General features: G+C 39.8%; 1 protein-coding gene across 1 annotated transcript in view; it reads left to right on the top strand.

Moving 5' to 3' along the window:
* LOC123522362 (teneurin-1-like) overlaps positions 1 to 12,383 on the top strand; it is a 444,826-nt gene that overhangs the window by 68,128 nt on the left and 364,315 nt on the right. The window lies entirely within an intron of this gene.

Here is a 12,383-nt window from a genome sequence, read left to right as displayed (position 1 = left end):
TGTTCAATTGATTCCACCTCCTAGAGACATAGGAGCCCTGGTGGTGGAGTGGTTACGCATTGGGCTGCGATTCCCATGGTCTGCAGTTTGAAACCATCAGCAGCTCCAAAGGAGAAAGACCAGGTATTCTGCTCCTGTAAACAATTACAGTCCCAGGAGTCCCTAAGAGTCAGCAGTAACTTGATGGCAGTGAGTTGGGTGAAAGACATATAGGATAAAGTAAAACCATCCCATAAGGTTTCCTAGGTTAATACTAATAGTAGCTACTAATAGTAGCTCAGAAAATATTTCTTACGTGCAAATTTCCCAACAGTAAAGTCAATGGAGAGTTAAATATTTAGATTCAATTAGGTACTCAAATAGCAAAATTCCCTAAATGTTCACTGCAATCAGATGATTACTAAGGTTTCTTAAACCTTTTCCATTTGTACCCCCTTTTTGCCTGAGAAATTTGCAACCCTGGCAAAATATAAATTATTCCATTCAGCCACATAGTTCAGCCATATAATACTTGACTTTGTAGGAATTCAAAAGGTCAATCCAAATTGGTTCCTGACCTTCAAGAATTTATGGTCTACTCCCCCAAATATAGTCACAGTGTACTGGAGTCATTTTGATGGCAATGAGTTTTGTTTTGTTTTGTTTTCCCCAAAATAGGGCCGATGAAATTTATTCGAGACATGCATGTTGCTATTTTGTCGAATAGGTTTCAGACCTATTGATTTACTTTTGAAAGTTATCCAGTGAAGAAAAAAATACCCTTATGGATCACAATAGTTTGCTGTGTATGGGATTGCCATGAGTCAGGGGCCAACTTGTGGTCAGCAATCAGCAACCACCACCACAAGTAAGGCATATATAAGGCAAAGGTTTGGAAATAACAGCCATAGGAAAGAGGAATGAGATATTATGTTAAATCACAGGAACGAGAGATTAGTGTAGACTGGGTAAATCTGGAAATCAGGAAAGGTTTTGTGGCCTTGCAGCATTGGCAAGATTTGAACCTGATGGCATTTAAGAATGAAATTTCTAGGCAGACATTCCTAAATTTGCCTCTACCTTGAAGCATCAAATATACACATCAATAACTACGCAAGGATGCTGACTGGATATAGAAGATTGGATATAAGGAGAGGAGAGTTCAAAGGAGGAAGAGAACACTTCCAAACAGAGTAATCTAGAAAAGCTTGATACAGGAGCTGACACTTGAACTAGACCTTGAAGAATTAACTAGGTTTTTCACAGAGGTGAGCAGAGAAAAGTGTGTGCTACAAGGAGATATATGAAAGCATGAGCCAGGGGTATAAAATAATGGAAAATGCCTGATACCTGATAACGTTCGACACCTTGTGATCACACAGGCTGGTATGCTTCTTCCAAGCGGGCTTTGTTGCTTCTCAGCTAGATGACTGCTTGTTTACCTTCAAACCTTTAAGACCCCAGACTCTATATCTTTTGATAGCCAGGCACCATCAGCTTTCTTCGCCACATTTGCTTATGCACGCAGTTGTCTTCAGTGATCATATTAGGAAGTGAGCATCATGGAATGCCAATTTAATAGAACAAAGCATTCTTGCATTGAGGGAGTACTTGATTGGAGGCCCAATGTCCATCTGCTACCTTAATACTAAATCTATAAATGTATGCACATAGATCTATTTCCCCATCATCATATATAAATATATTTACATATGTGCCTGTTTGTATTTAGACCTCTATAAATGCGCTTTGGCTGCTAGTTCTTTCCTCTATTTCCTTTTACTTTCCTCTTGTCCAACTATCATGCTCAGACTTCATTTGGGTTTCAGTAATTCCTCTTGGTTACATTGCCCTTGATCAATCCCTACCGAAGGGATCGGGTATCAGGCATCAAAGAACAAAAGATCACATCATTGTGAATGAAGGGGAGTGCAGATTGGGGACCCAAAGTCCATCTGGAGGCAACCGGACTTCCCCTTACAGAAGGGTTGCAGGGAGGAGACAAGCCAGTCAGGGTGCAGTGTATCAATGATGAAACATACAACTTTTCTCTAGTTATTAAATGCTTCCTTCCCCTCGCCCCGCCCGCCCCACACTATCATGATCCCAATGCTACCTTAAAAATCTGACTAGACCAGAGGATGTACACTGCTACAGATAGGAACTGGAAGCACAGGGAATCCAGGACAGATGAGCCCTTCAGGATCATGGGTGAGAGTGGTAATGCTGGGAGGGCCAAGGGAGGGTGGGGCGGAAAGGGGGAACCGATTACAAGGATCTACATTTAACTTCCTCCCTGGGGGACGGACAATGGAAAGTGGGTGAAGGGAAATGTCAGACAGTGTAAAATATGACAAAATAATAATAATTTATAAATTATCAAGCGTTCATGAGGCAGGGGGAGTGGGGAGGGAGGGGAAAAATGAGGAGCTGATACCAAGGGCTCAAGTAGAAAGCAAATGCTTTGAGAATGATGAGGGCAACAAAGGTATAAATGTGCTTGACACACAATGGATGTATGAATGGATTGTGATAAGAGTTGTACGAGCCCCCAATAAAATTATTTAAAAAAATAATGGAAAATGGTATTGCATTAGACATGGGGATGAAATATAATAAGGAAGATTAGGTTGAAGACATAGTTATAGGCCAGATTACGGATGGTAGTGCATCTCAAATGACATAATTTGAACTTCTCCAGAAGTTGTTGGATTCACTGAATAGTCTGGAGTGAATGTTCACTAGTTACACTTTTACTGCTATTAGGCGCTCTATAGTTGGTTCTGACTCATCATCACCCTAACAGAGGAAAAAAACATAGCACTGCCTGTTTTATTGTGTGTGCTACTCTGGCAATCATTGCTTTATTTGGCTCCATTGTTGCAGCCACTTTATCAATTCATTCTTTTTTTGGCTGACTCCCTACTTCACCATAGCATGATGTCCTTCTCCAGGACATGACCCTGATAACATGTCCAAAATATATAAGATGGAGTCTTCCACCATCCTCAATACTGAGGAGCTTTCTGGGTGTACATCCAACACAGATTTGTTCTTTCTTCTGGCCCTACGTATTACATTCAATATCTGTTACCAATACCATCATTCAAAGGCATCTTTCTTATTCATTACCCAGTCTCTGCTGTAGGAAGATTAATGTTGTAGCTCTGGCCAGAGAAGCTTACAGGAGGAGAGAATGGCAGCTTGGAAGCCAATCTATCGATATAAAAATAAGAACCCCTAAAGGGTAGAAACAATGATCCGAAGAATGGAGGGAGACAAGGAATCTGATGTGCTTGAGTGACAGTGGAGAGTGTTGCAGTGACGGAGAGTCCAGTCTGAGGGGTGCGCTCATGAATAGAGTGTGAGACATAGTAGTTGGGATTATAGAGAAGAAAGCACAAGTATATGGAGATACACTATAAAGTAGATAAGAGGTAAGCTTTGTGAGATTACTTGGGGAAGCCTTCCTGAGATTTTTTTATGAGCATGAAGCTGTAAAGAGTGGTCAGCCACATTTTAATATTTATTTCCCCTGTTTAATTTCTTATCAATTATGCTTATAGTCAGATGTCTCATGATGCCTCCAATGTTATTCTGATTATTTCTCTTAGCTACAACTGAGTACATCTCTCTTCCCAATACTCATAGCACCACTATTCCAAGTTATTCTTCCTTCATTAACCTAAATACACTTTCCTCTAAGGCTTCTGTCCCAACTTTCTAGTTGCTATTGTCAATTTGAGCCTGGAAAAAAACCATGAAGCTCAAGGATCAGACCATTTAAAAAAAATAACAAAACTAGTATAGCTTCTGGGGATAGTCTTGGCCCAAGGCTTAATGATTATCTCTGGCATTACATATTTTCTGTGGTTCATCCAGCCCCCATGGTACCAGAAAAGTCTGGAGTCCACAATTGAAATTTGATTCTGCACTTGATTACGATTGCTCTACAGTAACTTTAATTAAAAAAATGTTCGGTAATGCTAGCCAAGGACCATCTAGTTCTTTGTGTCTCATAGCAAAATAGTCAGTTGTCTCACTCACTGCCATTAAGTTGATTCCAACTCATAGGACCCTAAATAAACAATTTGCAGCACATTCCATTTCCTCTTATTCCTGACTCTCATTCCTTTGTTGCTCTAGGTCAGCGGTTCTCAACCTGTGCGTCGTGACCCCTTTGGGAGTCGAACGACCCTTTCACAGAGGTTGCCCGATTTGTAAGAGTAGCAAACTTACACTTATGAAGTAGCAACAAAAATAATGTTATGTTTGGGGGGGTCACCACAACATGAGGAACTGTATTAAAGGGTCGCAGTATTAGGAAGGTTGACCACCACTGCTCTAGGTGAATGGTGAGAGAGCAATTGTTTGCCTTGGATGGCCATTTGCAAACTTTTAAGTAGCCAGGCATGATACAATAAACTAAAATAAATAAAATAGAACTGAGGCATGAACATATTATTAGGCCAATTAACTGGGACGGCCCTGGAAACCATAACCCTTGACTTCTAAACCAATTCCATTAAGAAATGTGGAGATCATCCCTCTCTGTGGGCCTGCTTTTTCTTTTTTTTAATTAAAAAAAATCATTTTATTTGCGTACACTAGGGGGTAGCTCCCTTCCCCCAAACCAGAAATACTTTTTTTTAAAAACATTTTATTAGGGGCTCATACAACTGTTATCGCAATCCATACACACATCAATTGCTTTTTCTTTTTATAATAATATTAAGGTGAAGAAGGTGAAAATTCACTGAGTGAACAGACCATCAATTTCACTAAAAGCCAGGGACCTCGGTGGAATTGGCAAGGTGATTTCCCAGTCTGTTAGCACATTAAAGTCTCCAGGTTATATGCTTAGCTCTGACATTGAGGTTTGTTGTTCAGTACTGTCAACTCTTTTCCAACTCATAGCAACTCTGTGTACAACACAATAAAACACTACCCAGCATCACACTTCTTGTTATTCTTGAGCCCATTGGTGCCTTGGTGTCAGTCCATCCTGTTAAGGATGTTCCTTTTTTGCAGTGACCAGCAACTTCAGCAAGCATGATGTCTTTTTCCAGAACTGGTCTCCTGAAAGTACGGCCCAAGTGAGATGAAGTCTCCCTTAAAACCAGCATTCTGGCTCTACCTCTTTCTAGGCAGATTGGGCTGTTCTGCTGACATTCCCTGGCACTTTCAATATCCCTCCCCACCACTGCCATTCCAATACATCATTTCTTCAAGGTCTAGCTAATTCTAAATTCCACCTCAGAAATTTTCCTCGGCCAAAACGTTCAAACTTGTTTCCATCTCTCATTCTTTACCATTACTTTGATCAATGATGATTGAGGAGTCTTACCCTAAACCCCAGGGTTATGATTCCAATGCAAATGGGTAAACGTCAGAACTGTAAAACCAGTGTCTGGTTTTATTTTTAGTGCAGATTAGCGCCAAAATGATAGATTAGCTGGGATTTCATCAGGATGTTTAACGAGTTCTTCCCAGTTCAGTCATAGCCAACAGAGCACCACTGAAATGGACATGGTTACTAACGACCTGGGAGGTTGAGGCTCTGCTGGGAAGCTAAGATCTCTCTTAGGAAACAAGGGCAGTATGTGTGTTGCCTAGCAACTCAATCTCTTGAACAACTGAGTTGAAAACTGCAGTGCCCATTTCAAAAGTGCCTGCAGACCCCCACCACTTTGAAGGGCTATGGCTCCCTACAATCCTGGCAATAATCCAGCCTCTCACACCAGGCTCCTGAAAGGGCTCCTGACCACTCTTCCGAGTACCCAACCCAGGGCATGGCCCCATAATTCTTCTCATTCTGCTATGATTTGGTGTCTGTCCGAGTTTCTTTGCTTCATGACTGAACTGTTTGAAGTCCTGGATTTGAGAATTAGTAAATCTACTTGGATAGTGAATCAGGTAACATTTAACTAAATTGATTGCGTTTTCTTTTCATTAATTTCATGTTTGCAAATGAATTGGGTTATGTCTGAGGCAGTAAAAAGACCCTGCTGTTCTTTGAAAATGGTGTTTTATCATCCACTGTTTTAAGAATACTAATGTTTACAGAGATGGCATGAGGATTAAAATTCAGCTTCCGCTGATGGGAGAAATACCACTCAGCAATGGTCGATAGAACATACGTGTAGTGAAAATGACAGTCAACTGATCTATTAAGTGAGGAGACAGATGTCCTTGTAAGAGATTTCTGTGGCATTGCTGGGGAACGTGTGCTCGCATTATTCATCTCTGCTCAGGCACTACATTCAAATCCTTTCCAAGTGTTCCCATTTGAAGCACTTTCACGCTGAATTGCTATCTGTGAGATTGTGCCTTGCATTTAACATCCAATTTGACTTCTTTCTGGCACCCTGGTAACAAAACGGGGTCGAAAGGAAGGGTCAAAGAAGAGCTTAATCTGAAAATCCCAGGTTTATGTAGCGACAGTTGGTACAAGAGGACTTCAGTAAGGAAGTGCTTTGTGACCCTGAAAGCTCAACAAATGTGTGATGGGATGATTGTGATTCAAGAGTGCTTGGCATGTAAAATACCCTGTTTTTGCTGATTAATAAATTTCCTCTAATTGCCCATCAAGCAAAAAGAGGCAAAAAAAAAGAACCTAAGTTTCAATTTTGCTATAGTAGTCTCACCTGAGGAATTTCAGCCAATTAGGCTATTTTTACTCCTGAGATTAATTCAGTTTACATCTATAAAAGGAAAAGACCTTTTTCCCTGAAAGGTCTGACCTAGTGTAAGAAGGCCTATAATTAATACTGTGATTCTGGAAATTGTGTTTGAATAGACATCCTCTCTACCCTACAGGTTCGTACACAGCCATGCACCCCAAGGGCATTCTAATATGTGCAGCTCAAGGGGTGAACTCTGCTGCTTTTAGCTTTTTATGTTGAAAAGGAGCTTTTCTTGGCTGACCTCTTTAAGCACCAGATTTCCTTGATTTAGCACTTTCTAGGGAGAAACCAAAGAGTTTTCCTTGAGCTTCTCCAGAGCCCTTGTCAGATTCCTTTCTCCTTTAAGGGGGACCCGAATCACTAAGCCATTTCCGTCAGTTAAGAAATAGCAGTTGAGGGACTCTAGCCTTAAGATTGCTTTTGCCTTGGGAGATTCTGATTGCTTAAGAAACAATTGGTTCTTTGGGGTTTAAAGGCATCACCACTGATTGAATTGGTCTCCCTTCCTTCACTCCCTCTTCTCAGCAGCATTCTTTTTAGTTAGTGTGATTTGTATTAGGCTTGTCATATTGCCACCTTCAATAGTATCAACACGCTTCTGGACCGTGTATCCACAAGGTATTTTAGGGCGGTAATAATCTTGGTAGTCATAAGCTTCCTTCTTCACAGTACTGTAGTTTATCTAGTCTATTCCAGCAAACTTTGTTCTGTGTGTTCCCAGGGAAATTGTTTTTCCCTTAGACATCCCCCTTTGGAAAGATGGCTCCCAAATTATACTGGAATACTTTCTCTGAAGACCATGAATAAGTATGTATAGTGTTTTCTCAACTGGGATTATTGTGAGGTTTCAGTGTGTTCACGTAGACCAGAGGTTCATCACTACAGCTTTACTGACACTAGGACCAAGTTCTTTGATGTGGAGAATCTATTTAGCAGCATCCCCGGCTTTACCTCTTCTAAGATGTCAACTAACAGCCTCCACCCCCAATGGTGACAATTAAAAATGTCTCCAGAATTTCCACATATTTCCTCTTGTGCTGCTTATTATTATTGTATGTGTTTGGTGCTTTTTAGTCAGTTCCGACCCACAGAATGAAACACCGCCCTCTTCACAGTTGTTCCGAGGTGTGAGCCCATTGCTGCAGCCTCTGTGTCCATCCATCTTCTCCAGGGCCATCCTCTTTATTGCTGCCCCTCTATTTTACCAAGCACGATGCTCCTCTCCAGAGAGATTTGTATCTCCTGATAGCATTTCCAGAGTAGGTGAGACGAAGGCTTGCCATCCTCGCCTCTTAGGAGCATTCTTACTGCACTTCTAAAACAGATCTGTTTGTTCTTTTGGCAGTCCATGGTACCTTCAATATTCTTCACCAGCACCATAATTCAAATGCATCAGTTTTTCTTTGCTCTTTCATATTCAGATGTTCAACTTCTTCATGCATATGAGGCAATTGGAAATGCCATGACTTGGGGCAGGCACATATCTTTGCCTGTAAATACCCGATAGTGGTCTTGGGCAGCACCTTTTCCAATGCAATGTGTTGTTTGAGCTCTTGAGATGGCTGCTTCCATGAGCATTGATGGTAGACCCAAGCAAGATGAAGTCCTGGCATCATCAATCTTTTCTCCTCCTATCAGGATGTTACCTATTGGTCCAGTTGTGAGGATTTGGGTCTTCTTTTCACTGAGTTGTAAGCCATACTAAAAGCTACAATCTTTGTTCTTCAGGAGCGAGTGCTTCGAGCTCTCTTCACTTTCTGTAAGCAAGGCTGCGTCATCTGTATATTACATGCTTCCTCCAATGCTGATGCCATTTTCTTCTTCATATAAGACTTGACTGTTGTTAGTTACAGTCAAATCAGTTCTAACCTATGTGACCTTTTGTACAACAGAACCAAACAGCGCCTGGTCTGGCGTCAACTTCACAATTGTTTTTATATTTGAGCCCATTGTTGCAGCCACTGTCAATCAATCTTGTCCAGGCTCTTCCTCTTTTTTTTTGGCTACCTATTTTACCAAGCATGACATTCTTTTGCAGGGACTAGTTCTTGCTGATATCATGTCCAAAGTCCATGAGCACTTTGCTTACCAGGGAGTATTCTGGCTGTATTTCTTCCAAGATAGATTTGGTTCTGTGGGTTAGACTTGGGCTGCTAGCCTCAAAAGTGGCAGTTCAAATCCACTAGCTGTTCTGCAGGAGATAGATGAAGCTCTCTGTCCCTAAAACATTTACAGTCTTGGAAACCTTATATGGGGTAACTTTGAGTTAGAATGGGCTTGATGGCAGTGGCAATTTTGTTTTTGTTATGATTCTAGCAGTTTATGGTACTGTCAATATTCTTTGACAACAACATATTCAGGGACATCTTATCCAGTCTTCCTTATTACATCATAAGGAAGATTTTACATCATGTGAGATGATTAAGAAGACCATGGCTTGATTCAGGCACACCTTTGTCCTAAAATTAGTATCATTTTCTTTTAATTTAACAAGTTAAAGAGATATTTTACAGATTTGTCCAATGCGATAGTTCATTTGATTTGACAGCTGTTTCCATGAGAGTTGATACACATCCGTGAGAGTGTATCCAAGTAAAGTGAAATCCTTGACAGCGTCAATCTTTTCTTCATTTATCATAAGATTGCTTATTGTTCCAGTTGTGAGGATTTTTGTTTTATGATGAGGTATAATTCATACCGCCGTTTTTGAATTTAATAAGCCAGTCCAAGTCCTCCTTCCATTCAGCAAGTGAGGTTGCGTCATTTGTGTATTGCAGGTTGTTAATTACCTCCCATGCAATTCTGGTATGTTCTTCATGTATTTCCCCTTTTTGGATTGTAGGTTTAGCATTGTGACAGTTACATAATCTCCTGTCAACTTGAGCAAAGGGGTGGAGTTTAGCCTATCAATCAGGTCACAGCTAATGATGCCTCTGTGGTAGCATGGCCTTCTGAAGATTCTGCAAAGTTCTGTCTTCCTATCTGGAGGTAAGACACACTCTTTTTCTGCTTCAAAATCTGTTGACAAGCCACATGAAGCTATGCTGATGTCAGCCAGGTCCCTGAAGCTGGAGGAGCCACATGAGGAGCTGTGGCAGCGCTGAGATGCTTCCACAACACTTTTCACCCACTGGCCTCTGATCTTTCTGCTTTCAGCATCATTGCATGTGCTGTAAGAGTCTGTAGAAGAATTTATGGACCAGTATCAGACTAATAGTGGACTTACGGACTTGATCTGGACTGGGCCGGGCTGTTTTCTTAATGTGCAATTACTCTTGGATATAAAACTCCCTCTTACACACATGTGAGTGTCACTGGGCTTGTTTCTCTAGTTTACCCAGCTGAACACAAGTATATAGATTGAATAAGTAGGGCAAAAGGATACAACTCTGATGCACCTTTCCAAATTTTAAACTATATCATATACCCTTGATCTGTTTAAATAACTGTATCTTGGTCTATGTATAGGTTCTGCATGACACAATTATGTGTTCAGTAATTCATACCATGATATTCATAACTTTACTATGATCCACACAGTCGAATGCCATTGTAGTCAATAAAGCACAGGTAAACATCACTCTGGTTTTCTCTACTTTCGGCCATGATCTCTACCTGCTAGCAGCAACGATACCCCTCATTCCATGCCTTCTGATTCGAACTTGAAATCTGGCAGTTCAGTGTTAATGTGCTGCTGCAACCATTTTGGAATTGTTTTCAGCAAAATTTTACTTGTGTATGGTAGTAATGATCTTGTTAGATAATCTCCACATTTGGTTTGCCTATCCTACTTTGGAACAGACATGAGCATGGATCTTTTCCTGGTGCTTTGTCCAGGTATTTGCCCTCCACATTTCTTGGCATGATAAATACTTCGGCTGTTGCGTCTGTTGTACTAACATTTTATTTGGTATTCTGTCAACTCCTGTTTTTTTTGTTGTTTTTTTTTAAAACCAATGTCTGTATGGGGAAAGGTGGCAAAATTGGCCTAGGTTGCGAACCTCTAGCTTTGACTATTTGGGGCCTAGTCCTTGATTAGAAAAAGATCCAATTGCTTGGTAGTATAAACCATATGCATGCATTTTCAGTAAATGCTGTTTGTCTGCACCATCCTAATGGCCTTCCATATACTTTATGTATACCAAGAGTTAAAAATATCCTCACCTATTTTCTATTATTGTGAAATGATTCCCCCAAGTAACTCATAATATCTTCTCCCATGTCCTATTTTCAGCATTTTCTCTTACAAAGCCATAATTGACAACATCCCACAAACAGTTCATCTGTGTTCTGTTCTGCACTGGTGTCTGATCGCTTATGTTATGCTTACTTACTATTAGTTTTAAAGCCATGATGCTAAACTATTTGGGTAAATATGTTCAGTATTTTGTAACTTTGCTGGAAAGATCAGAACCACTTTATTTTCATCTTTTCTGAGGTTCTTTTCCCTGCAAAGTATTTTTAGCCAGCCTTGCTTTCTAAGATATCATGTTCTGATGATTTATTAGTTACATTTATCCTTCCAATATAGCTGCTGCTATGAGCCTGAGATGTGTCATACATTTTCAAGACCTGTCGGCCCACTGAAATTTTGATTTTTTACCTTTGACGTTCACAGGAATTTTATACAGACAGATTTCCTATTTAAAGATAACTTTGATTTTGGAGAAACCTCACTGTGCCATTTAAGTAATAAATATTGGTACATGAACTGGTTTGACTTTCTGCTGAGAACTGCTAAAAGCCTTTTAATAGAAAACAATAGGGAGTGTCAAACATTGAGTCACGATCTCACTGAAGCAATTTTTCTTAGAAAGACTTTCATCACATAGAAATTTTAGCCTTGCTCAAATTTTGCCAGAAATTATGTCTGGTTCAAATCTATTGCTATGCCTTGTACAGATTGTTTACCCGTGCTTTTCTGAAGAAAAGGCATGCTTTTCGTATGTTTGCTAGCTTTTAACTCAATTCATTTTTTATCTGTAGATGTATTTTGAGACCAAACAGAAGATCATGATTTTATCACAGGTCAGGTAATTCGGAAATAGGTTATGTTATCATAGCCACACACATGTTTAATGGTATGTGACTAGTTGCTTTGAAGCAAACAAGCTAGGATTTCCCCAAGGAGTCCCTTGTTTTCACTATCCGTCTCTTCACCAGACTGTACCCTCTAACCCAGGCCAGCTGTCTCATTACAAAAACCTTGGAAAGGATTGTAGATTTGGCAGAATTACCTTACCACTATACAATTTTTTTGTTATCTAAGAATGCAATATTATTGTTATAAGGTATTTATAAGAAAAAGACATCCAATTTTTATTCAGACAGTATACAATCATGTTCTGATCAATAATATAAACTGATGAACAGCCGAAAAGATAAGCTTGCTGTTCATTAGTACAAATATTGCTTTCATCATTGTAAAACTGCAAAGTGAGGTTATAAAGGTATTGCTGGAATGGTTTCTAAATCTGTTAATTAAAAGTTACATTATCTTATCGAATATTACATTGGTATTCAGCAAGATAATGTTATAGCCATGTCAGGGTAGTAAGACTTCTTTTTTTTTCTCCTCTCTTTTCTTTTTAATCTTTACTAAATAAGTAAGTGCATCTAAAGTAGATGTATTTAAATGTTCCTTTTTAGTTTTATCTGCTAGGTAATTATGTTGCTAATGTGTTAGGTTGGGTTGACTAGAGAAACAAATCCAGTGAC

This window comes from Echinops telfairi, unplaced genomic scaffold (assembly GCF_000313985.2).
Source record: "Echinops telfairi isolate 266 unplaced genomic scaffold, ASM31398v2 ScPeMD7_6080;HRSCAF=6971, whole genome shotgun sequence".
NCBI lineage: Eukaryota > Metazoa > Chordata > Mammalia > Afrosoricida > Tenrecidae > Echinops > Echinops telfairi.
This window is presented reverse-complemented; position numbering and strand designations above follow the sequence as displayed.